The sequence below is a fragment of the Orcinus orca genome, chromosome 5 (assembly GCF_937001465.1).
Source record: "Orcinus orca chromosome 5, mOrcOrc1.1, whole genome shotgun sequence".
NCBI classification, from domain to species: domain Eukaryota; kingdom Metazoa; phylum Chordata; class Mammalia; order Artiodactyla; family Delphinidae; genus Orcinus; species Orcinus orca.
This window is the reverse complement of record NC_064563.1, coordinates 144,508,625-144,530,579: the sequence shown is the minus strand read 5'-3', so window position 1 is coordinate 144,530,579 and position 21,955 is coordinate 144,508,625. Positions and strand designations below refer to the sequence as shown.

The 21,955-nt window shown below is 44.2% G+C and overlaps 1 protein-coding gene and 1 long non-coding RNA gene across 2 annotated transcripts in view; both read left to right on the top strand.

Annotated features, from left to right (window-relative positions):
• Positions 1–21,955, top strand: part of DSCAM (DS cell adhesion molecule) — a 753,301-nt gene that overhangs the window by 33,348 nt on the left and 697,998 nt on the right. The window lies entirely within an intron of this gene.
• Positions 5,974–21,484, top strand: LOC125964377 (uncharacterized). Its single transcript, XR_007477344.1, has 3 exons — positions 5,974–6,059; positions 20,983–21,172; positions 21,445–21,484. It is a non-coding gene; the product is annotated as an uncharacterized LOC125964377 (long non-coding RNA).

Below are 21,955 nucleotides of genomic sequence, written 5' to 3'. Positions count from 1 at the left end.
TATACAATTGAATATTACTCAGCCATAAAAAAGAATGAAATAATGCCATTTGCAGCAACATGGATGGACCTAGAGGTTATCATACTGTGAAGTCAGTCAGACAAAGACAAATGTTACATATCACTTATATGTGGAATCTATAAAAATAATACAAATCAACTTATTTAAAAAACAGAAACATACAGACATAGAAAACAAATTTACTGTTACCAGTGGGGAAAGGGGAGGGGGTGGGATAAATTAGGAGTATGGGATTAACAGATACACGCTACTGTATATAAAATAGGTAAATGGCAAGGATTTACTGTATAGCACAGGGAAGTATATTCAATATCTTGTAATAACCTATAATGTAATAGAATCTGGAGCTGTATACCTGAAACTAACACAATATTGTAAATAAACTATAGTTAAATTAAAAAATTAAAAAAATAAAGAAAACCTCACTTCCCATTTAGTCAATGGCATTTTCCCCATAAACCATAAAACCTTTGCTTGATCTTTGGTCCTTCTCCTTATAAGCCATCTCTTCTACTCCCCAATACCAGGAAGTTGGGTTGGAATGCGCTCTTTTCACTGGAGTCCGGACGCTTAAAACGGAGAAATAGTGATTGTGAGTCACATCCCAAACCAGGTGGACGTACAGTGGTCCCAGGTGCCTGTCCTGTGTGAGACACCATACGAGTCATCAAGAAACCTACTCTGTGTGGCTCAGCATGAAGGGAGGCTAGGTGGGAGATAGAGACTTCTCACATGAGAAAGGCATGTCAGACCTGAGGAGCGACCCCTGGTTGAGCTGGCTGCTCTCTGGTCTGCAGGCTCCCGCAGGGTCTCTCAAGTGTGCTGGCTTCATTCTCTCTTGGCTTCTCTAGCTTGGGCCATCAGCTCTGCAGTTCCAGGGCCCCCTTCCCAGTTCCTAGACGAGCTGCTTAGGCCCATTTTGGGGTGAAATGTAAGTCTTGTTATAATACAGGTTTTCTTCGTGATTCATGTTGGTGAACTTGTGGGAACAATTAAGTGAATTAAAATTCAACAAGCATTATTAAGTACTTTGTAGGTATCAGACACTTGACTGCGTGAAGTCAGGATCTATTTCTGAAGGGTAGAAGTTTAAAAAAGAAATGCTCACTTGAAGTGATGGCTCTCTAAAATGCAGAGCTGCAGATACTAATTTTGGGGTTCTGGCTAATACATAGTGTTATGGACCCAAACTTGGGTCCACTTGTGCAAAATATAGCAAAGCCAATCTACTGACTCCAGGTACAGTGTTTTTTTTTGTTTTTTTTTTTAAATAAATTTATTTATTTACTTTATTTGGCTGCGTTGGGTCTTCATTGCTGAGCACAGGCTTTTTCTATGCAGTGAGCGGGGCCTACTCTTTGTTGCGGTGCATGGGCTTCTCATTGTGGTGGCTTCTCTTGTTGCAGAGCACAGGCTCCAGGCACACAGGCTCAGTAGTTGTGGCTCACGGTCTGTAGAGTGCAGGCTCAGTAGTTGTGGCACGCAGGCTCTAGAGCACAGGCTCAGTAGTTGTGGTGCACGGGCTTAGTTGCTCCGTGGCATGTGGGATCTTCCTGGACCAGGGATCGAACCCGTGTCCCCTGCATTGGCAGGCAGGTTCTTAACCACTGCACCACCAGGGAAGCCCCCTACAGTGTTTATTGAAAGACCAAGCAAGGACAATGGGCAGTTCATGCTCAAAAGACCTGAACTCCCTGGTGGCTTTCAGGGGAGGGTTTTTAAAGGCAGCATTAGGGGGTGAGGGTTGTAGGGTGCCTGATCAGCTCACGGACGTTCTTCTGATTGGTTGGTGGTGAGGTAATGGGGTGGTATTTAGGGAGTTAACATCATCAACCTTCTGGTGTCTACCTGCATGTGGTCAGAATGCAGTTAGCTTCTTCCACCTGGTGCGGGTTTCAATATCTGCAAAACAGCTCAGCGGTATGGCTCAGGATGTTCTCTACAGCCCTTGAGGAGGAACTAAAGGTCCTTGACTTTGTTTTATGGGTAAACTATCGTTATTTGGGTTTTATTTGACTGTTTTCCTTTATTCTTGTATTTTTCACTTCTCTGATTAATTTGCTCTTTGGAACTCAGGGAAAGCCTAGGAGGGTAAAGCTTTTCTACAAACAAGAGGCAGGGAGTGGCAGGGGGAGGTTGGTGTCCATCCCCAGAAGGCACCACAGGGTCCTTCGGTTTCAGTGATACCTTCAAAAAGCCAGTCTTCTAATATCACATGGGAGTCTTTTTCTTCCTCTTTGAGTCTGCATGTTACAGCAGGAAAGTGATGCAATCAGACCCTCTCCTCTTTAATGTTTCCTGGGAAGGACTTCTGAAATCCCAACCAAGGGCACACTGAGCTTTCCAGTCTCATTTGATGACCGGCTGCACCCGGGCTCTTCCCTGGGGGCTCCTTGGCACCTAGCTGAGTATTTCCTACACAGCCACAGCAGTCAGGGTACATCCTCTCATTTCAAGTCTGTGAGAACTTTGAGTAGAAGATTTTATTATTATTCCAGTTGCACAAGTGAGAAAAGCGAGGTCCAGGGAGATTAGAGCTGGGCAGCTAATTCCTCATGGGACCAGGATCCAAACCCAGGTCTCTTGGACCCTAAAGCCTAAACACTCCACCCATCCACCTACATTCTTGGTTCAAAGAACTACCCGTCAGGAGTAGCCTGGACCTGGGAGAGGCCAGGGAGAGCTTCCAATGAATCCTCCTCTTTTGATACACCTTCCGGGCCCCTTTCCAGTGAACCTCCAGTGGAAAAACAACTTACACTCCTCCAAGAGAAGTCCTTCCCCCTGAATGTTGCTGTCCTATCCCTCCTGGGTGTAGTCCTGGGGTGCAGAATTCTACTCAGGAACTACTGATGGGTTTGGTGACAGGCTTCATCAGGATGGAGGCTACGTTCATCAGTGTCCCGCAAAGAGACGTTCAGGAACATTTAGACTAAACTGAAAAGCAGCTTCAGCTGTCTTCTTTGTCCACAAGCTCAGCCATGTGGGCTGTAAACTGCAGAGGAGCCAGCAGCCTCTGGCATTGTGGAGTGGCGGATGGATGGTTGCCCCTTCTGGAGTGCCACTGTCATCTGGCCCGAAATCAGGAGGCGACACACATTCGCTGCTGCTATATTTTTTCCCCCAAAGACAGACTTGCTGTGTCTTTAGCTAAATGTCATCTGCTTCTCACACCCACATCATCACACTCTCCCGAGATGTGGTGCTCCTGAGTTACTTACACGGGTATCCTGGGGGGATATTGGGGGAATGGGTTTTGTGAAACCTGTTTGTTTAAAGCATTATTTTGATGTCCAGAAAAATGTCTTTTTTACCCCCCACTAGAGTTCAATTCAACAAATAATTATTGAATGATCACTATACTCAAGATATTCTGCTGTGAATATGACAAAAATGAAGATGCCAGATGACAAGAAGCATTAGTCTCAATGGGGACACAGACACATACCAGCTAACTCTAGTCCGAGGCAGGGTAGGATCTGTGCTGGGTGCTCACAAGGCTCAGTTTATTAGCCATTTATCTGCCTTTTAATTGTATTTTCATTTTTTAACATCTTTATTGAGGCCTAATTTGCATGGCATACGATTCACTTGTTTGAAGTACAATTCACTGATTTTTAGTAAGTTTACAGAGTTGTACAAATATCACCTCAATCCAGTTTTAGAACCACTCAGAAATATTTCTCCACCACCCAAAACATCCCTCATGCCTATTGTAGCCACTCCTCATACCTGCCCCTGACCCCCAGGCTTCGCAACAACCTGTACTCGCCTTTTTTTAAAAATTAAAAAAAAAAATTTTAAATTGAAGTATAGTTGATTTACGATGTATTAGTTTAGTTTCTGGTGTACAGCAAAGTGATTCAGATATATATACATACATATATATATATATATATATATATGTATGTATATTCTTTTTCAGATCTTTTCCATTATAGATTATTACAAGATATTGAATATATTTCCCTGTGCTATACAGTAGGTCCTCTTTTTCATATATAGGGATCTGCTAATCCCTAACTCCTAATTTATCCCTCCCCCCCTTCCCTTTGGTAACCATGAGGTTGGTTTTTCTGTCTGTGAGTTCTACTTTCCTTTCTTAATAGACTGACCTTTTGTTATATTTTGTATAAGTGGATTCATATGATACTTGGTCTATTGACTGGCTACACTTTACTATAATGTGTTTGAGGTTCAGCCTTGTTGTAGCACATGCTTCATTCCTTTTTATCGCCAAATAATATTCTATCACGTGGACGAACCACATTTTGTTTACCCGTTCTCCAGTTGATGGACATTTTGATTGTTTCTGCTTTTGGCTGTGAATAATGCTGCTATGAAAATTTGTATACAAGTTTTGATGTGGAGATATGTTTTCATTTCTTTGGGGTCTATACCTAGGGGTAGAAATGCTATGTCGTATGGTTAACTTATGCTTAACTTTTGAAGAAACCATCAAACTGTTTCCAAAATGGGCGAACAATTTTACATTCCCACCAGCTGTGTGTGAGGTTTCCAATTTCTCCACGTCCTTGTCAACACTGGTATTTTTATTTTTTTAATTTTATTTTTTTTTAAATTGTATTTTATATTGGAGTACAGTTGATTTACAACGTTGTGCTAGTTCCAGATGTACAATAAAGTGACTCATTTATACATACACGTATATCTATTCTTTTTCAGATTCTTTTCCCATATAGGTTATTTCAGAATACTGAGTAGAGTTCCTTGTGCTATACAGTAGTTCCTTGTTGATTATCCATTCTATATGTAGTAGCGTGTATTTAACACTGGTATTTTAAATCTTTTTTGTTATACCCATTCTACTGGGTGTGAAGTGATATCTTAGTGTGGTTTTAATTCTTATTTCTCTAAAGACATACCGTTGAACATCTTTTCATGTGCTTACTAGCTATTTTTATGTATATTCTAGGTGTAATGTCCCTTTAAATGTTTTGCTTATTTTTTCCTATTGTTTCTTAAAGAAAGCTATAGAGAAAGTGGAGCAACATGGAAGTCTCCAGGTATGGGCGATCATTGTTAGAAATCAGTACCAGGGCTTCCCTGGTGGCGCGGTGTTTGAGAGTCCGCCTGCTGATGAAGGGGACACAGGTTCGTGCCCCGGTCCGGGAGGATCCCACATGCTGCAGAGCGGCTGGGCCCGTGAGCCATGGCCACTGAGCCTGTGCGTCCGGAGCCTGTGCTCCGCAACGGGAGAGGCCACAGCAGTGAGAGGCCCGCCTACCGCAAAAAAAAAAAAAAAGAAATCAGCACCAATACAACTTGCCTGCATTCTGGCTTGTTCCAAACCGGGTTGTTGAAACCCATCATAGTAACTACACACGTCAACAACCACAGTAGGGTGTGAGACTTAATCAGTGTACACCACAGCAGGAGAGGGGATGCAGGGCATGTTAGACACCTATGTGCTACCTACCCCCAGGTGCCCAGACCTGACTGTGTCAGTGAGATCTGAAGATTCCCAGCTGCCAGCATCTGCCTCTCAGTGCCTGTGGACTTTTCCCACAAGGCCGGTCTGTCCATATAGGGCAGGCTGGAAATGCCAGAGAATTAACAGCCCCCATAGCAGCCCTCAACCAAAACTGATGTTTGATGGTGGTAGGTGTCTCAGTCCGATTTCCTAGGACAGATTATTATGGACATGGTGGCTTATCAACAACACATTTATTTCTTACTTTCTGGAGTCTGGAAGTCTGTGATCAGGGAGCCAACATGGTTGGGTTCTAGTGAGGGCCCTCTTCTGGGTTGCAGAGTGCTGCCTTATTTTTGCAGCCTCACATGGCAGCAAAAGATAGTGGGAGAGCTCTCTGGGGTCCCCTTATAAGGGCACTAATCCCACTTTTGAGGACTCCACCTTTATGACCTAATCACCTCCCAAAGGCCCCACCTCCTAATACCATCACATTGGAGGTTAGGATCTCAACATATGAATTGTAGGGGACACAAACCTGCAGTCCACTGTGGTGGGTGCATAAATAACATGGCTCCCTCAAATCACAGGGAAGACTTCTGAGGTGTGTATTTTGCACTATTTCTCCCAGTTTCCCAGCAGGATGAAGCATCAGGGCCACTTTGGTAGCAACTTTTATCACATGCCTTCCCTAGGTGGCAGGGACATAGATATATTGCGCCTGAATTTGTCAATTAGGATCTGTCTCTGAAGAGCCCCTACCAAGACACTGCCTCTTGGGCAGTGGGATACTGGTCCTGCTCTGGGACATTGTGACAACTTTTTTCTCTTGCTTCCACTGTGGTAGTGGTTTGCGGCCCTGAGGTACCGTGGACATTTTGATACGGATCCCAGCAGACCAGAGCCAGGTGTATGCAGGCTGACTTTTAGGGTGGGGCAAGGGTCCAGTGAGGAGGGGTCATCAAAGATTGTTCAAGAATGGTCAGGTTGACACTGGGAATGGTCAACGGAGGGGGTGCAGGACAGTCTCTGGGTGGAAGTTAGAGGTAGACACAGGTCGATAGGTCTGGACTTGGTGACCTGGGGGGATCACAGCCTACACAAGGCAGAGAAGGATGCTGTCTGCAGATGATGTGTGCTCTGGGGATGATTCCGACCCACACTGAACAGTAGGTGAATGCATGACCCTCAAGGTCTTTTTCAACTTTAGGATTATAAGATATCAACTATAAAGAAAGCTGCTTATAATCAACTATAAGATTATAAGATTATAAATATAACAGTACTTATATAAAGGCCAGGCTTGTCTAGGATCTCAGTGTCAAAGGTCATCTTTAGTGGGCATATTTGGACCTATTGCCCTCCCTGAGGCCTAGTGAGAAGAGATGTTGCTGATTGAAGGGCAGTGAAGGTGGAGCCTCCAGTGTTCAATATTTCAGCAGGGAGGGTTGACGTCTTAGGTCAGTTCCTGGGACAACTCCATTGTTCAATATTTCAGCAGGGAGGGTTGACGTCTTAGGTCGGTTCCTGGGACGACTCCATTGTTCAATATTTCAGCAGGGAGGGTTGACGTCTTAGGTTGGTTCCTGGGACGACTCCAGTGTTCAATATTTCAGCAGGTAGGGTTGACGTCTTAGGTCGGTTCCTGGGAAGACTTGCGTGCAGGAAATTGTCGGGGGGATGTTCTCAGGAACAACGCCTGTGAGGGAGTGAAGCCGCGAGGATTGGGTCAAGGAGAAGCTTCAGTGAGCTGCAACCAGAGCCTCAGCTGATCCCAAGGGACACCCTGGAGCTGAGATGCCACTCAGAGTTGTCCCTGGTTGAGTTGGGCCCCTGTAAGCCCCTTGACCCGTCATTGGACAAGAGGAGGCTTTACCGGTTGAGGTTGATTCCTTGGAGGGGCTCAGCCATGAACTCTCAGCAGGTGGTGCACCTGGGAAATGCGTGGGTGGGTACCTGAGTCCTCTAGTGGGCATCTGGGCAGCGGATTACAGCATCCACTACAAAGACAGCAAGAGCTGAACAAAGTCACCCAGTGAACGTGTGGCCGAAGGGCACTGGTGGTTCGTGAGATACAGCATCTGTCACAATCCTATGTTGTAATATGTAAAAATGTCCCTCGGGTGGATGATGGAAGAGGTGGCTAGGAACTGAGGCTTTTGTACCCTCCTCAGCACTCCCCTCCCCTCCCCCTCTCCCCAACCTGTTTTTTCTCTTCTCTCATCTGATGCCAGAGTTTGGCTACCGTGTGTTTCTGGCTTTGCTGTTATTACTTGCCTATCCACTTGCAGGATGTCCCCCTTACCTTTTGTTACTTTGGGGTCTTTAGGTTGTCAAGTACCGTGAACAAGTCAAGATTTCCCCCTTTTTGGTGAGCTGGCAAAGAGCTAGGAGAGTTGTGGTCACTTTCAGGAGTGAACAGGTCCAGGGAGTGGACTGAAGCTTTCCAAGGGGAGTGGACAGGAGAACTGTCCCCCAGAAGGTGTGAGGGCGGGAGAACCAAGAGCCTGCAGTTTGCTTGATAGCAGTTAAGGGCAATCAAAAGACCAAGGAGAAGAGCCAGTCCCTAAGTGGCCATCCAAAACTCAGGAGGCTGACCTGGAAGGAGGCAGGTATAAGAACCGGTGTTTGGACCACAGGCATATAGGATGTAGACATTTTTTAATATATAAAGGAATTTGGACAACACATGGTTAGGTGGTCAACCAGACACAGAGTTCAGTAATAATAAACCACTAATCAAATATTTATAATGCTCTTCATCGTATATTATCTTGGGTCTGCTATGCAAGACTAATTTCTTATGAAGATGAAACTAATGGGAATTCAGCCCTTGAATATATTTGTACATACTGTAGCATTCATACATTTTTTTGGACTTCATGATTGTCAAAATGAAGGATGAGTTTTGAATACCTCTAGGAATTAGAAATAAACGATGTCACTTTTTACCCAAGGTCATCCAAAGCTATTTGCGTAGCAATTCTGCATGTGTACTACACAAGCTAGAATGAAACTTTAAATACCATCAGGTATCCACTAGGTAAACTTGGAGAAATGAGTTTGTTGGGCAGCACATGTTTATTGAGCACCTGTTGGTGCCAGGCACTGGAAGGATCGGGTGCGACCCACATGGTCCCTGCCCTGGTGGAGCTAATTAAAGAGATATGTCACTGATGGGTCGTTAATGGCAGTGTTTCAGCGTGTCAGTGGCAAAGGAGACTGCACACTGGGAGTGCATGGTGGGGCGCTTAATCTAGCCTGTGAGCCAGCCAGAGTAGAAGCAGCAGCCTCAGTTGTGGCATGGCCTCCATGGCATGTGCTGAAGGATCTGAGAAAAGGTCAGCAGGGCTGGAGCACAGAGGACAAGGATACGCTAGGCAGGATGCCAACAGGAAATGGATGGCGCTCTCATGGTAAAACGCCAGGAGTGTTTTGTTTGTTTGTTTTTAAATTTATTTATTTATTTTTTATCTTTGGCTGTGTTGGGTCTTCGTTGCTGCGCACGGGCTTTCTCTAGTTGTGGCGAGCGGGGGCTACTCTTCGTTGCGGTGCGCGAGCTTCTCATTGTGGTGGCTTCTCTTGTTGCGGAGCATGGGCTCTAGGCATGCAGGCTTCAGTAGTTGTGGCATGCAGGTTCAGTAGTTGTGGCTCGCGGGCTCTAGAGGGCAGGCTCAGTAGTTGTGGCGCACAGGCTTAGTTGCTCCGCGGCATCTTCCCAGCCCGGTGATTGAACCCGTGTCCCTTGCATTGGCAGGCGGATTCTTAACCACTGCGCCACCAGGGAAGTCCCGCCAGGAGTGTTTAATAAAGGCACCGTTTTTGAAGGTGTGGGCTGCATGTCAAGAGAGCACAAAGGATGTTGCAGTGCCCTGGGTCCTGTGATGGCTGACTTGGCACTGTCCGTAAGCCTGGTAGGGTCAGAGGGTGATGGAGTGGCTCCCAGAACGTGGAAGGAGAGGACCCCTTTACAGGAGGAGTGACCTTTGGTTGACAAATGCAGCAAGCTAAGGAGACCCATGAGGAAGTGAGCCAGGGGGATAGTGACTGACTCCACTTTCCTGCCCACCTCTGATCTTCTGTGGCGGGTCCACTGCCCTGAGCCCACAGGAAGTCTGAGGGCATGGGAAGCTCAGTGATGTGGTCAGTACTGGTCAGCCTCACGGGCCAGGGAACAGGGTAGAGCGGGGTGTGGATGGGCAAACAAAGCGGTCTTCCCAGAGGAAGAAGAATGATGCAGACAGGACTGGAGAAGTGGACAGTGGCCAGATTATAAAGAGATGGTTGGCTCAAATTGAGGATCAGTTTTATTCAAAAGCCATTGGGCAGTTATTAAAGTATTTAAGCAAAAGAGGCATGTGATCGTGTTATAGGAAGGTAATGAGGTAGCCGAGTAGTGGATGGATTTGAGAGGAGAAATAGGCGGCCATTAGGAGGCCATTACCGCTCACTAGGAGAGAGGATGGCAGCTTGGACTAGGGCTGAGCAGTGCACCTGGGGAAAATGAGGCAGCTCGAGCTGTGTTTAGGAGAGTCTAGTTTGGAAAGCTGGGAGGATGTGCCTTTTCCTGATGCAGGGGACATTGGAGTTGGGGAAGGTTAGGGGTGAGGAAGGAGAAAGCATAAGCTCAGGTGTGGCCCCGGTCAGCTCGAGATACTATGAACGCATCCTATGGGCGCATCAGATTAGTAATTGGAAGTGTAAGTGTAGAGCTCAGGGGACAGACTTGGGTCGAGCGAGCGGAGAGCTGGCTGATGAGCCGTCATCTAGGCCAGGGTGTGGCTGCCGTCTCTAAAGAGCAGGTGTGCAGTGAGACGAGAAAAGAGCCTAGGCGAGAATCCCTAAAAACATCGACACTCTGGGATCGTGCAGAGACAGACGACTCAGTAAAGGAGAGTGAGAAGCAGTGGACATAAATGGCAGAAAATCAAGAGGGAGGGAGCGGGGAGCGGGGAGCGGGTCAGGGTGGGAGGTGGAGTGACTGAGGAAGGAGAGACCCGCCTGGGTGTTCGCATCTCCTCGGTGCAGGTTTACCTGGAATAGGGAGCAATCTGTCAGTCGTGGGAAGTAGTGGGGGAACAGGGAGAGCCCTGCTCAGTGAGGGGGCTGGAGCATATGGAAATGGAGAGCTGAGTCGGTGGAGAGTCAGTGGCAATTGAGAGGATATTAAGAGAAAGGCTGGAAGGAGAAAGGTGCCCCTGTAGAACTTCGTCCCCAGGCTTAACCCCCCTCTGCAAGAGCAGCCTCTGTGCTTCTGTTTAAAGGAGGTTTGCAGACTCCGGGCTCTTCTGATTCTGAACCAGACTCAGCGTCAGCAAGTCCACCTCCACACCCAGAGCTCCAGGAGGCCTGTCTCCCCATCTCCCTGCGGGCACAACTGGAGGAGTGTCTTCTATTATATAACAGGTCATTGTCTCCATTCCAACCCAAGTGAGGAAAGAAAGGATCAGATCCTGGAGTGTTTGCGGAATTTGGCGGTGGTGCTGAGACAGTTAATGGCATTTTTCACTCTTTCCCCATTCTTTTTTTAAAGAGGGATGGCAGACTGGCTCCTAAGAGTGAGGGATCGGTAGGTTAGAGAAGGTGAAAAGGCCTTGTGAAGAGCAGGGGAGAGACCTTCCCTGGGAGACGTGGAGGGACCCGGGTAGGTTAGTGACCGTGAGTTTGCCGTGACACAGATCCTTCCCATTGTGTGATTTTCTCCAATGACATTGAAGGGTCCAGATACAGGCTTGAAGGTGGCTTCTCCCCATTCTCCCCTTTCTTTGTCCCTCTCTCCCTTCCTTCCAAATCTCTCCAGGTCGGAGTTCAGTATTTCTGTCTTATTTTTAGTTTTAGTTAGTACTTATCCTCGTCATAACTAACTCACCAAACAACTCAGTGGTTTAGTGATCATAGACACACAAATATGTTGCCTTTATAGACGGTGAACTCAAGAGGAGAAGGAGAAGGGGAAGGCTGGAGGCCAGCCATGGCTCACTCATGGACGTGGCAGTGGTAGAGACATCTCGTGGGTGATCTGCCCGGTCTCGTGGCCCTGGCTCATTAAGGAGCCTAAAGCCTCTGTATTTGTCTTTAGCAGATTTTCAGTCACCTTCACTGTCTGCTATAGTCACCCTCCGTCGTTTTCTCAGGCCTGGGGTGGGCGATCAGGGTGGTGCATGTGGCACAGAGGTGGTCTCGTCATTTCACTGCCTTCTTGGCAAAGACAGGCCACACAAAGGCAAAGGTGTCATTTGCATTTGTCAAGCAAGAGCCGCTGATCACATCTGTATCTACCAGACGGCAGATGTGCCGTAATTGTTTTTAAAAACATACATGTGTTCACCTGTGCAGCCCTCATCGGAGACTTGGGGAAAGAACAGGAGATTTAAAAATGAGTGTTCCTTTTCTTCTCAGAAACCCTCTTATCTGACTTACTTTCAATGTAGTACTTCTGAAGAGAATCGTAGTGTGTCAGGACTTTAAAACATCAATAAAAATGTACCAAATTGCTGCTCTAAGAAGGAGAATTCTGTAGGCTGGGCCTTGCTTGGCTGCTTGGTGGGCGTGAATAACGCTGTCACATCCCCAGGATGTCCATGTCCTAACCCCCAGGGCCTGTGGCTATTTCTTATGTGGCCAAAGAGATTTTGCAAATGTATTTAAAGTAAGGCTCTGGATGTGGGGAGATTCTCCCAGATTGTCTATTAAGTTGTTTTGTTGTTCTTTTCTCTGTTTGTTTGTTTTTGACTGTATATATTTTATTTTTTCTTTTCCATTACAGTTTATTACAGGATACTGAATATAGCCCCCTGTGCTATACAGTAGGACCTTGCTGTTTATCCATTCTAAATATATACAATAGTTTGCATTGCTAATCCCAAACTCCCCATCCATTCCTCCCCCACCCCTGACCTTGGCAACCAGAAGGCTGTTCTGTATGTCTGTGAGTTTGCTTCTGTTTCATAGATAAAGTTCATTTGTGTTATATTTTACATTCCACATATAAGTGATATCATATGATATTTGTCTTTGTCTGACTTACTTCACTTAGTATGCTAATCTCCAGGTCCATCCATGTTGTTGCAAATGGCATTATTTCATCTTTTTTATGGCTGAGTAATATTCCATTGCATATATGTACCACATCTGTCATATATGTATCCATTCATCTGTCGATGGACTTTTAGGCTGTTTCCATGTCCTGGCTTTTGTAAATAGTACTGCTATGAATGTAGGGATGCATGTATCTTTTTGAATTGTGGTTTCCTCTGGACATATGCCCAGGAATGTGATTGCTGGGTCATAAGGCAACTCTATTTTTAGTTTTTTGAGGAACCCCCATACCGTTTTCCATAGTGGCTGCACCGATTTCAAACGTACTTAGTCTTAATCCGTTTTCATGCAAGCCTGTTCTTGTGTGTGTGTGTGTGTGTGTGTGTGTGTGTGTGTGTATTCATAAAAACCATCTATTAGGTTTTGTGTAACCACAGGGATCCTTCTGAGAGGGAGGGGGGAGAACATAGGGACAATAGGAGATGTGATGACAGAATGAGAGATTGGAGTGATGTAAGGAAGGGTCACAAGCCAAGGAATGCAGGCAGCCTCAAGAAGCTGGAAAGAGCAAGGCGACAGATTCTCCCCCGGAGCTTCCAGAGGGAGCACAGGTCTGTTGACACCTTGACGTGAGTCCCAGGAAAGGGATCTTGGACTTCTGGCCTCTAGGACTGTAAAACAACACATTTGAGTTATTTTAAGCCACCGACTTTGTGCTAGGTCACAACAGTAACAACCAGACACTAATATTGTAGGGTAGTTTATTTAGAGGTTTTTTTCCCTTGTGTTTCACTGATCAGTTACCCTGATGAATTTATGTGGTTGGTTTGCATGTGAGGGGATGGGGGGCGTGATGCAAGCAATTAACTTGAGTTGGTGTGTTAGCACCCATCTCAACCTATCGGCAGTGTAGAATCAAAGGCAGAGAGGAGGGGCCACCCAATCTAAAGCCCCAGCAGTCAGGTCCTGTCAACCCAACCCACCCTGGAATGTGGCAGGTGTTCTGGCCAGAGTCGCTGATGTGGCACACACACGCTCTGAATTAAGCACAAGGAATCTTCCTCTTGGTCCAAGCTTTCTCCTTACATATGTGACTCAGCATTGTCCTATGCCTACAGACATAGCTGCTGATACCTAAAAATGCCAGCCTAGGCTAATGACATCTGTCTAAAATACTAACTCAGTTTACTATTGAAAGTAAGCTATTTCAGTGGCTTAGTCTATAATCTTATAAGATTGGGAAGAATGTCTCTCCTACTTACGCTAAAGTCTGTGATCTAACTTATTCCAGTTTTAAACCCTTTTTAATTTTTTACAATGTTTATTTTTTCAAATTGAAAAACAGTGTATACTGAATGTGTAAACTTTATAAAATGTTTGTGCACAAGTCAAAAAGACAAGAAAACACTTGTAATTCTACAATGTAGAGGTAGGTATATTAACATTTTGGGGTATATTCATAATTAGGTACTTGTCAGATTTTTTTTTTACTGTTTTCTGAACATTTCCCCACATCAATATATGTTCTTCTATAATATAATTATATCGTGGCAGCGTTCTGTTTTTTAATATGTATCTTCCACAGTTTATTAGCCAATCCATCTATTTCTGTGCATTCAGGTTGTTCCTGCGATTTTATTGTTGCCTGTTCTTGTGCTTTGCCCATTTCTTTTTTGGTATGTTATTTGAAAAATAGGTTTGTGAGCTTTTTGTTGTTGTATGTTAGGGTTATTAATTTTTGCAACAGATATGTACAATTTTGAAGTTCATTGTTTGCATTTTAATTTTGTTTATGGTAAGCTTCTTTGACCTATAAATATTACTAAATTTTTTGGACTCTAAATTAGTTAGCTTTTTGGATGTGTCTTTGGTGATTTCTATTCTCTATTATTTACAGATTGATTTTCTTCACTTCTGGTAGCACACCAGATTTTAACCAGCCTCTCCTTTAGATCCGATACAACTTTTCTTCTTTGTGGTGCAGGGGTGGTATTTCTAATGCTTAATGAACCACTTAGTTCATTCTATGTTAAGAATAGTTTTTTTTTTTTTTTTCCCTTAGCATATTTTTGACCTGAATCTTCTCTCTTGGCTAATTTGATTGTTTGACCATGTAATCTCATCTTTTAGCAGCTCCAGGCTGAATTCAAAATATATAAGGATCAATAGAATGTGAGTCTGTGAATGTGCACATACTTATGTTGTGAATTAAATACCTATGAAAAGTCATTTGCATCTAATAAAGGATTTTTTTTTTTGCCCCACATGATGAAAGAGAAAATCTCTAGTACATGGCTTCCATTTCCCACGTTAAAATGATGTCTGTACTTTTTTTTTTTTTAACATCTTTATTGGAGCATAATTGCTTTAGATGTCTGTACTCTTAACAACGTAAACTGATAAATTAGAAAAAAATCAGATTCTTCCAATTGCATTAAAATTTGAAGAAAAAGAAATGATTTCTTTCTAACAAAGCAAGAAAAAAAAAAAAAGCTGAATAAGCTCTGGGCTTCTGGAATTTCCCATTCAGCTCTTTCTCTGCTTATGTTCCAAACAGTTGCATAAAAGCAATCCTAAACACATGTTTATAGAGGCTGCACTCTGAGATACTGATAATGAATTCTACATAACAAGCACACTCTTTGCCCCGGCCGTTGGAATTTAAAGTATACATTTTGCAGTAATTTTGATGACTTCATTTTGAAACGGTTCTTAACAGACATCTTGGAAATGTCTTCATGTCATGACTTTATTCATAAACCAGCCTGTCAAAAACCTTAGCTTTCACTGGGGAGAAAGTGTCTCACATGCATAGGTAGTTATTCTACCTATATCACCCGCCATCTTGAAAGGTCATTACTCATTTCCACGACTACTTGCATGCCCTGGCTCACTGCCACTGGGTTTTAGGACCGTGTGGAGAGGAGACCATGACATTGACTTTTCAGCTATGCAGCACTGGGTAAGGGCTATATTCCTCTTCTAATTATGATGATAACTTGTGCTGGGGAAGCTGTAGTGTTTACTGTTATGGTTAATGGTCAATGTCACTCATCAAAAGGGTGATAAACCAATAGTGGGATCTTGGAACAGGAGAGGAAAGATAAGTGCAATGTGTCATTTTATTCACATGCTAACAGCTCATAATGAGGACTAATAGGACCTAATGTTTATTTGTTCAATAAACAAGCCATTGGATTGTGAACAAGAGGTCAGCGTGGCCAGCAGTGAGGTGTGAAATGCTCCATCAAAAGACATTATTTGGTGGCTAGAGCAAAAGCCCTAGAAAGTCTCACGGTAATAGCACGTACAGCAATAGGTAGTACAGCACATGGGTAGGTAGTACAGCACAATAGGTAGTACAGCACAATAGGTAGTACAGCACATGGGTCCTCCCCCTCTGATTCTAGGAAAGTAAGTGGATGCTTGTGCCTTTCCATCTCCAGTTCATGGCCCTCTGATCTTGCCCTTTTGTGAAGCGACATATTCACGCAGATGTGTTAAACCAGCACTTCTCATATTTAGTGACTTTGTTAAAATGCGGATTCTGGAGTGGGAGGCTGAGATTCTGCATATCTCACCAACTTCCAGGTGAGGCACATACTGTTTCGGGTCCTTGCACCTTCTCTGAGTAGCGTGCTGATTCCATCTTGCAGGGAGGAGGGAACACAGCTCAACGGACGTAGACTTAGAGTCTCTTCTAATAATATGGCATGTGCTTAAGGGGGTAGAAGAATGTGATTGGTAAACATGTAGGCCCTGGGTGTGAATCCTGGCTCTGCCATTGCTAAGTTTTGGGTAGTAACAATGAACCTCAAAGTCTCTATGGCCAACAACAGTGAAGATTTATTTTTTGCCTGCGTGTGTCGGGCTGAGTGTTGGCTACAACTCTGCTCCTTTAGCACCCACCTGAAGGCAGCCTTATCTGGGACAGGACATTTTCCCCAGATCTGTTGGAAACCTCCTAAAACTTCTGCTTGGATTTGCGTACTTCATGTCTGATCACTTGTCATTGGCCAGAGCAAATCACATGTCCAAGTCTGATGTCAGTAGGTAGGGAAGCCGACTCCTCCCACGAAGTGGCAGGTGGGGGGTGTATCGCCCCCTACAGGAAAGGGAGTGAAGCGTTGGGACAAGAACAATCTCTCAGAAGCCACTCAGTAGCTGTACCCTCTTGTTACTTTCACAGGGCTGTTTTCAGGATTGAATGAGCTGAAGTGGATAGCACATGGTACCTGACACATAAGAGAAGCTCAGTAAATGTTTGTAATCATACTTGTTATTGGGTTTGTTCTTATACGTCAACCCGATCCTCACTGCCAAGTTGCTGCATCATCCAGGCTGAGGAAGGTCCCTATCCCTGCCTGCCAGGACACACAGAACATATGGAGACCCACTGTGGACTGAACAATCAGATCACTTGAGGCATTTGGTCAAGTTAGGCGCTTGCTTGCAGTTCTAGGTGGCTGGGTTATCACGCAAACAGTTATTCTTGAATAATTTTAGCCAGTGGCTTAATCTTCCTGCCCATCACATTTTCTGAGTTTTTGGCTTGAGTTTTAGATCACTTGATTTCTCTATTCTAGTCTCTGTATTTTGTCTTTGACCCACTCTTTGATCATTTATTCTACAGATATATGTTGAGTGTCCAGTTACGCCAGATGTTGTGTGAGCAGCAAAGATACGTAAAAAGTGTGGTTACTGTCGAATGAGGGCTTAGCCTACGCTACGTGTAAGCCCTGGTTCATTATATCCAAATGCCAAGTGATGGTGGAAAAGGCTGCAAAGATGGGATCCAGCCTTAATAAATGGAAATCTGAGAAGCTTGAACATATCTATTGATCCAAGGGGTACCTTTATAGGTTTGTAAGCAGAGCAGATACATTACCTGGACTTTAGGGAAAAAACTGTGGTAGTATGTGCGTGTATAGGCTGTAGGAGTGTCCCGTGGTTGGGAACTTGGTGGAAGGAGAGATTATAGGGGTGTGATATAGAGCAGTGGTGAGTGAACCGGGTTGGAATGTATGTGTATGTGGGAGAAGAGAGTAACCAATGACCTTAGAATTCTGAAGGTGTTAATGATGCCATAATCAGAAAGAGGAATCGTGAGCAGGCAAATGGTTTAGATGAGGGAGGAAATGATGCATTCAATTTGGTCATGCGCTTGCGTTGCAACGTTTGAAAGAGAGTTTCAGGTAATCTTTAGACCAGTTAATCAGATCAACTAGTTGAGAATCCATTATATAATATATGTTAAAGATACATCAGTCTTAATCTCATCAACCTTAACTCAGGGAAGAGTACAGACCAAAGCATATACAGTCCTTAAATGTTGAAGCATGAGATCATTGTTAATGCAATAGCTCATCTTACCAGGTGGCTAATATTTTTTTCAATTTGACTAAGCATAGGCATAATCTATTTATGAATCTCTGATTTTGGAGCAGTGTGTTGTAAAAAAAAGTTAATGTGTTAAATTTAACTGTGATTTAAATTGATGTTGCCTGAGTCCCTAGGGACAAATGAAACACAAGAAGGGTGGAAGAAAGAGCCACTTCTACTGTTGCCTAATGATAAGGAAGATTTGAAAATCAAACGCATCGATGTAGCCTCACTGTGCAGCCAGGAACAAAACCGAATTAATTATAAATAAGATGGATAAATAATTTAAGCATATCACTTATTGCCTCTTTATTGCTCAACACTTGAAAAATTATTTCAATTAGAAACTTAAACTCAGTTTGATCGACGATGAAGAGTGAGCAGCCCAAGATAAATGTAAATCCCTTGTGACATAAAAATTTGATTTTGCAGTGTGAGGTCTATTAAAAAGAAATTAATAATCTCCAGAAAAAAGAGGTAGTGCCAAGAAAGGTTGGCCTTTTCCTCACAGAATATCGCTTATTTTAAAAGGAGAAAATCAATAAACTTATTACAGAGATTTTCTTTTTAAAGCACAAAATACTAACCACCAACCTCCCAAACGAACAAACAAAAACACGGATAAATATTTGTTTCTTTGGATTTCATATTAAAATCATAGCATGCGTATGCTACTTATATTTCACATGATCTTAACTTTCTTCTACACCCAAAGAAATAATTTGTTCTCTTTTCGTGCTTATTGGCTTCCTAAAGGACGACAGAACACTCGCCCCTTTGTTGCACCTGCAAAGTGAGGGATTTGTCTGGCTAAAGCCACACTGGATCTTATCCAAGACAAGAGTGTCCTAGAAAGCTGGTTTGATTCCCGTGCTTTCTTTTTCTGGTACCTCAAAGCCCTCCCTCTGCCATCCCTGACAGATGCAGCTGATTGATGAGAGCGCTGTATTTGTAAGGTCGATCTGAACCTCAGAGTCCTTCTCATCACAGGACTCCAGGTGGCCACTGCTAGTAGATCAAAATAAGCATGTGAAAAAAAAACAAAGAAGAATAGACATGTGGCATGAAGCCTACGTGCCATCTGACTGAGGATCTGAGGCACTAAGAATCTGGTAACATCTATCTGTCATCTTAACAATGTGTCTGATTTCTTAACTACATGCAAACATCTATCAACTGATGCTTTAGTTCAGGTTGTAGAAATGAGTTCTTTCTACTCTATATATGGAAAGTAAAGGCCAGAAGTAAGTGTTTCAGGACATTAAGTTACACACATATCTTACCTTTCGTACCTACACCTTCATCTGAGAGATGTAGATATCACAGATATCTACAGGCTCCCCCACTGCCCTGTCTTGATCCTGGCAGTGTCTGTAGACAACTGAATTTGTGACACCAGCAGCAGACTTCTGGGCTTCCTTATTCTCACCCACTTATTCCTTCATCCCTCCCGTCTTGGACTGATAGGTGCCTTCCCCAAATTCATAAGTTGGAGCTCTGATGCCACAACGTGGTCATATTCAAGATAAGGCCTTTAGGGAGGTAATTAAGGTTAAATGAGGTTCTAAGGGTGGGACCCTAATCCCATAGAACTGGTGTCCTTATAAGAAGAGGAAGAGACACCAAGGATACTCAGGCACAGAGAAAAGGCCATGTGAGGGCACAGTGAGAGGGTGTCTGTCCACAAACCAAGGGGAGAGGCCTCAGGAGAAACCCGACCTGGTGGCACTTTGATCTTGAACTTCTAGTCCCAGAGCTGTGAGAAGTAAATGTCTGTGTTTAAGCCACCCGGTCTGTGGTATTTGTTTAGGCTGCTGAGCAGACTAAGACACCTCCCCTACTCCTAAAACCACGGGTGGAACGGCAGAAATCTGTGCCCAAAGCTGGGCGAGGGACCCACACCGGGGTGCTGTGACCCTGAGCAGCTCCTTAGACGTCTCCCCATTTCCCTTCTTTTCTGAGGGTCCATTGCACCAGCTTGATCCCTGAGCAGGCAGGGTCACACCTGAAAGTCTAAAAAACCGGAGCTTCTTGCAAGACATCTGATTTTTTTTTTTTTGAAAGGGTGGCAACAGTTTTTACTTTGTGTGTTTGGTAAGGGAAAAGGAAAAGACAGAGCATACAAAGTAACTGCTTTCTTTTCGCATGCCACCCACCTCCTCTACTCTTCCCCTGCTGAGGAGTCTCTTGTGTAGGACAGGAAGATACTGACTTGAGGCTTTCTGGGGAGACATGGGCAAAACGAAACCAAAGCTAGAGAACCCAGAGAACAAAGGGGTTTTATGTTCCAAGGGCAGAGACCTGCTGGTAGAGGAGACAGACCCTTCTAGGAAAGGAGAGGGGAGAGCCTGGGTGGCCAGCTGGAGACACAGTGTGTCTGGAGAACTTGGAATATGATGGGAGAATAATTTGTCTGGTCAGCAGCCCAGCGTATGTGTGTGTGTGTGTGTGTGTGTGTGTGTGTGTGTGTGTGTGTGTGTGTATGTGTGTGTGTGTGTGTTGGGCGTTTGTGGTGGAGAATGAGAACTCTACATTTGTTGGACTCTGTAAAATCAGCCTAACTGCCCTTTGCCATCCTCCCAGAGACTTCCGTAAAGCCTTAATCTTACTTAAATTGTTTTTGCCTTTCATGCTGTTTTTTCATATGTGCTCTGCTCTGCCTAATGTCACGGATGAGAGCATCCTAGAAGCTTTGCACAAACACACACATGTATGTATTTGTATTAATGTGTGTACATGTACACACGTATAAACATATACAGACATATGTATGTGTGTGTGTATGTGTCTGTACATAAAGTTAAAATGCTTTTGGTTTAGAGTGGGCTTAATAATAGATAGGATTTGACCAATATTATATGAGGCAAGAACCAAATAAATGGTTTCCAAATTTATAATTTTAGACAAGTTCTTACTTTAATCACAGTTTTCCTCATCAAGTAATTTTGACTCCATGCAAACTTGGGGTTTCTGTTAGTAGGTCATCGTTTCTTTTCAGGAGGAAATACTTGTCTTTGCAAGATCAACGTGTTACACTAATTTTATTGATGTGAAGAACCTATTGTTGTATTCTTAAAATACCTATTTGTAACTCTTAAACTTATAAGGAAGGAGAGGACAAGGCCACAAGGGGTCAGCCTGTTGAAGACGGTTATTACATTACCATCAAATCAACCAAGAGCATACGTGCTGTATAAGTTTCTTAGGGCAGCCACAGCAAAGCACCACAGACTGCGAGCTTAAGCCACAGAGATTTACTCTCCCTGACAGTCTGGAGGCCAGAAGTCCAAGATGAAGGTAAGGGCAGGGCTGGTTCCTTCTGAGGCTGAGAGGGAGAGTCTGTCCCAGGCACCCCCCGAGCTTCTGGTGGTTTGCTGATGACTGTAGTGACCCCTGGCTTATAGAGCTCTGCCTCCATCTTTACATGGCGTACTTCCTGTTGGTATGTTTCTGTGTCCAAATGTCCACCTTTTATAAGGGCACCAGTCATACTGGATTAAGGGCCACCCTACTTCTGTCTGACCTTGTCTTAACTAATTGCATCTGCAACAGCTCTGTTTCCGAACAAGGTCACATGCGGAGGTGCTGGGGGTGAGGACTTCAGGAGGGACACAATTCAGCCCACAGCACCGGCTGGTCTGCATCCCTAACAACTACTAAGTAAGAATCCTTTGGAAAGCTAAAGAAAACCAGATAGGCCTCCAATGAAATGAATACCTATTTTCCCTTTCTGACTTGTGTTCTTGAAGGAGACGCTTTTTAGTCCCCTTAGCTGAGCACGGTGAGGATGGAGGGACAGGATGGAGTTTGAAAGCACAGTCAAGGGTCAGGTCAGTCCGCGTCCAGTGAGCTGGGGACACGCCTGCTGTTCTGTGTTTCACGACCCTGGTGCCTGGGGTTGGGAGTAAGACAGTGTGGAGAGAAGCACATTTATTTACAGCTCAAATGATTACGTAGCCTCTTCGAAACAGGACAAGAAACCATCTTACCATATCCCAACTCTAAGAACAAAAATGACATATTTGGATGTTTCTTTATATTCTATTTATTATACACATAACTCTTGATACTGTGACTATT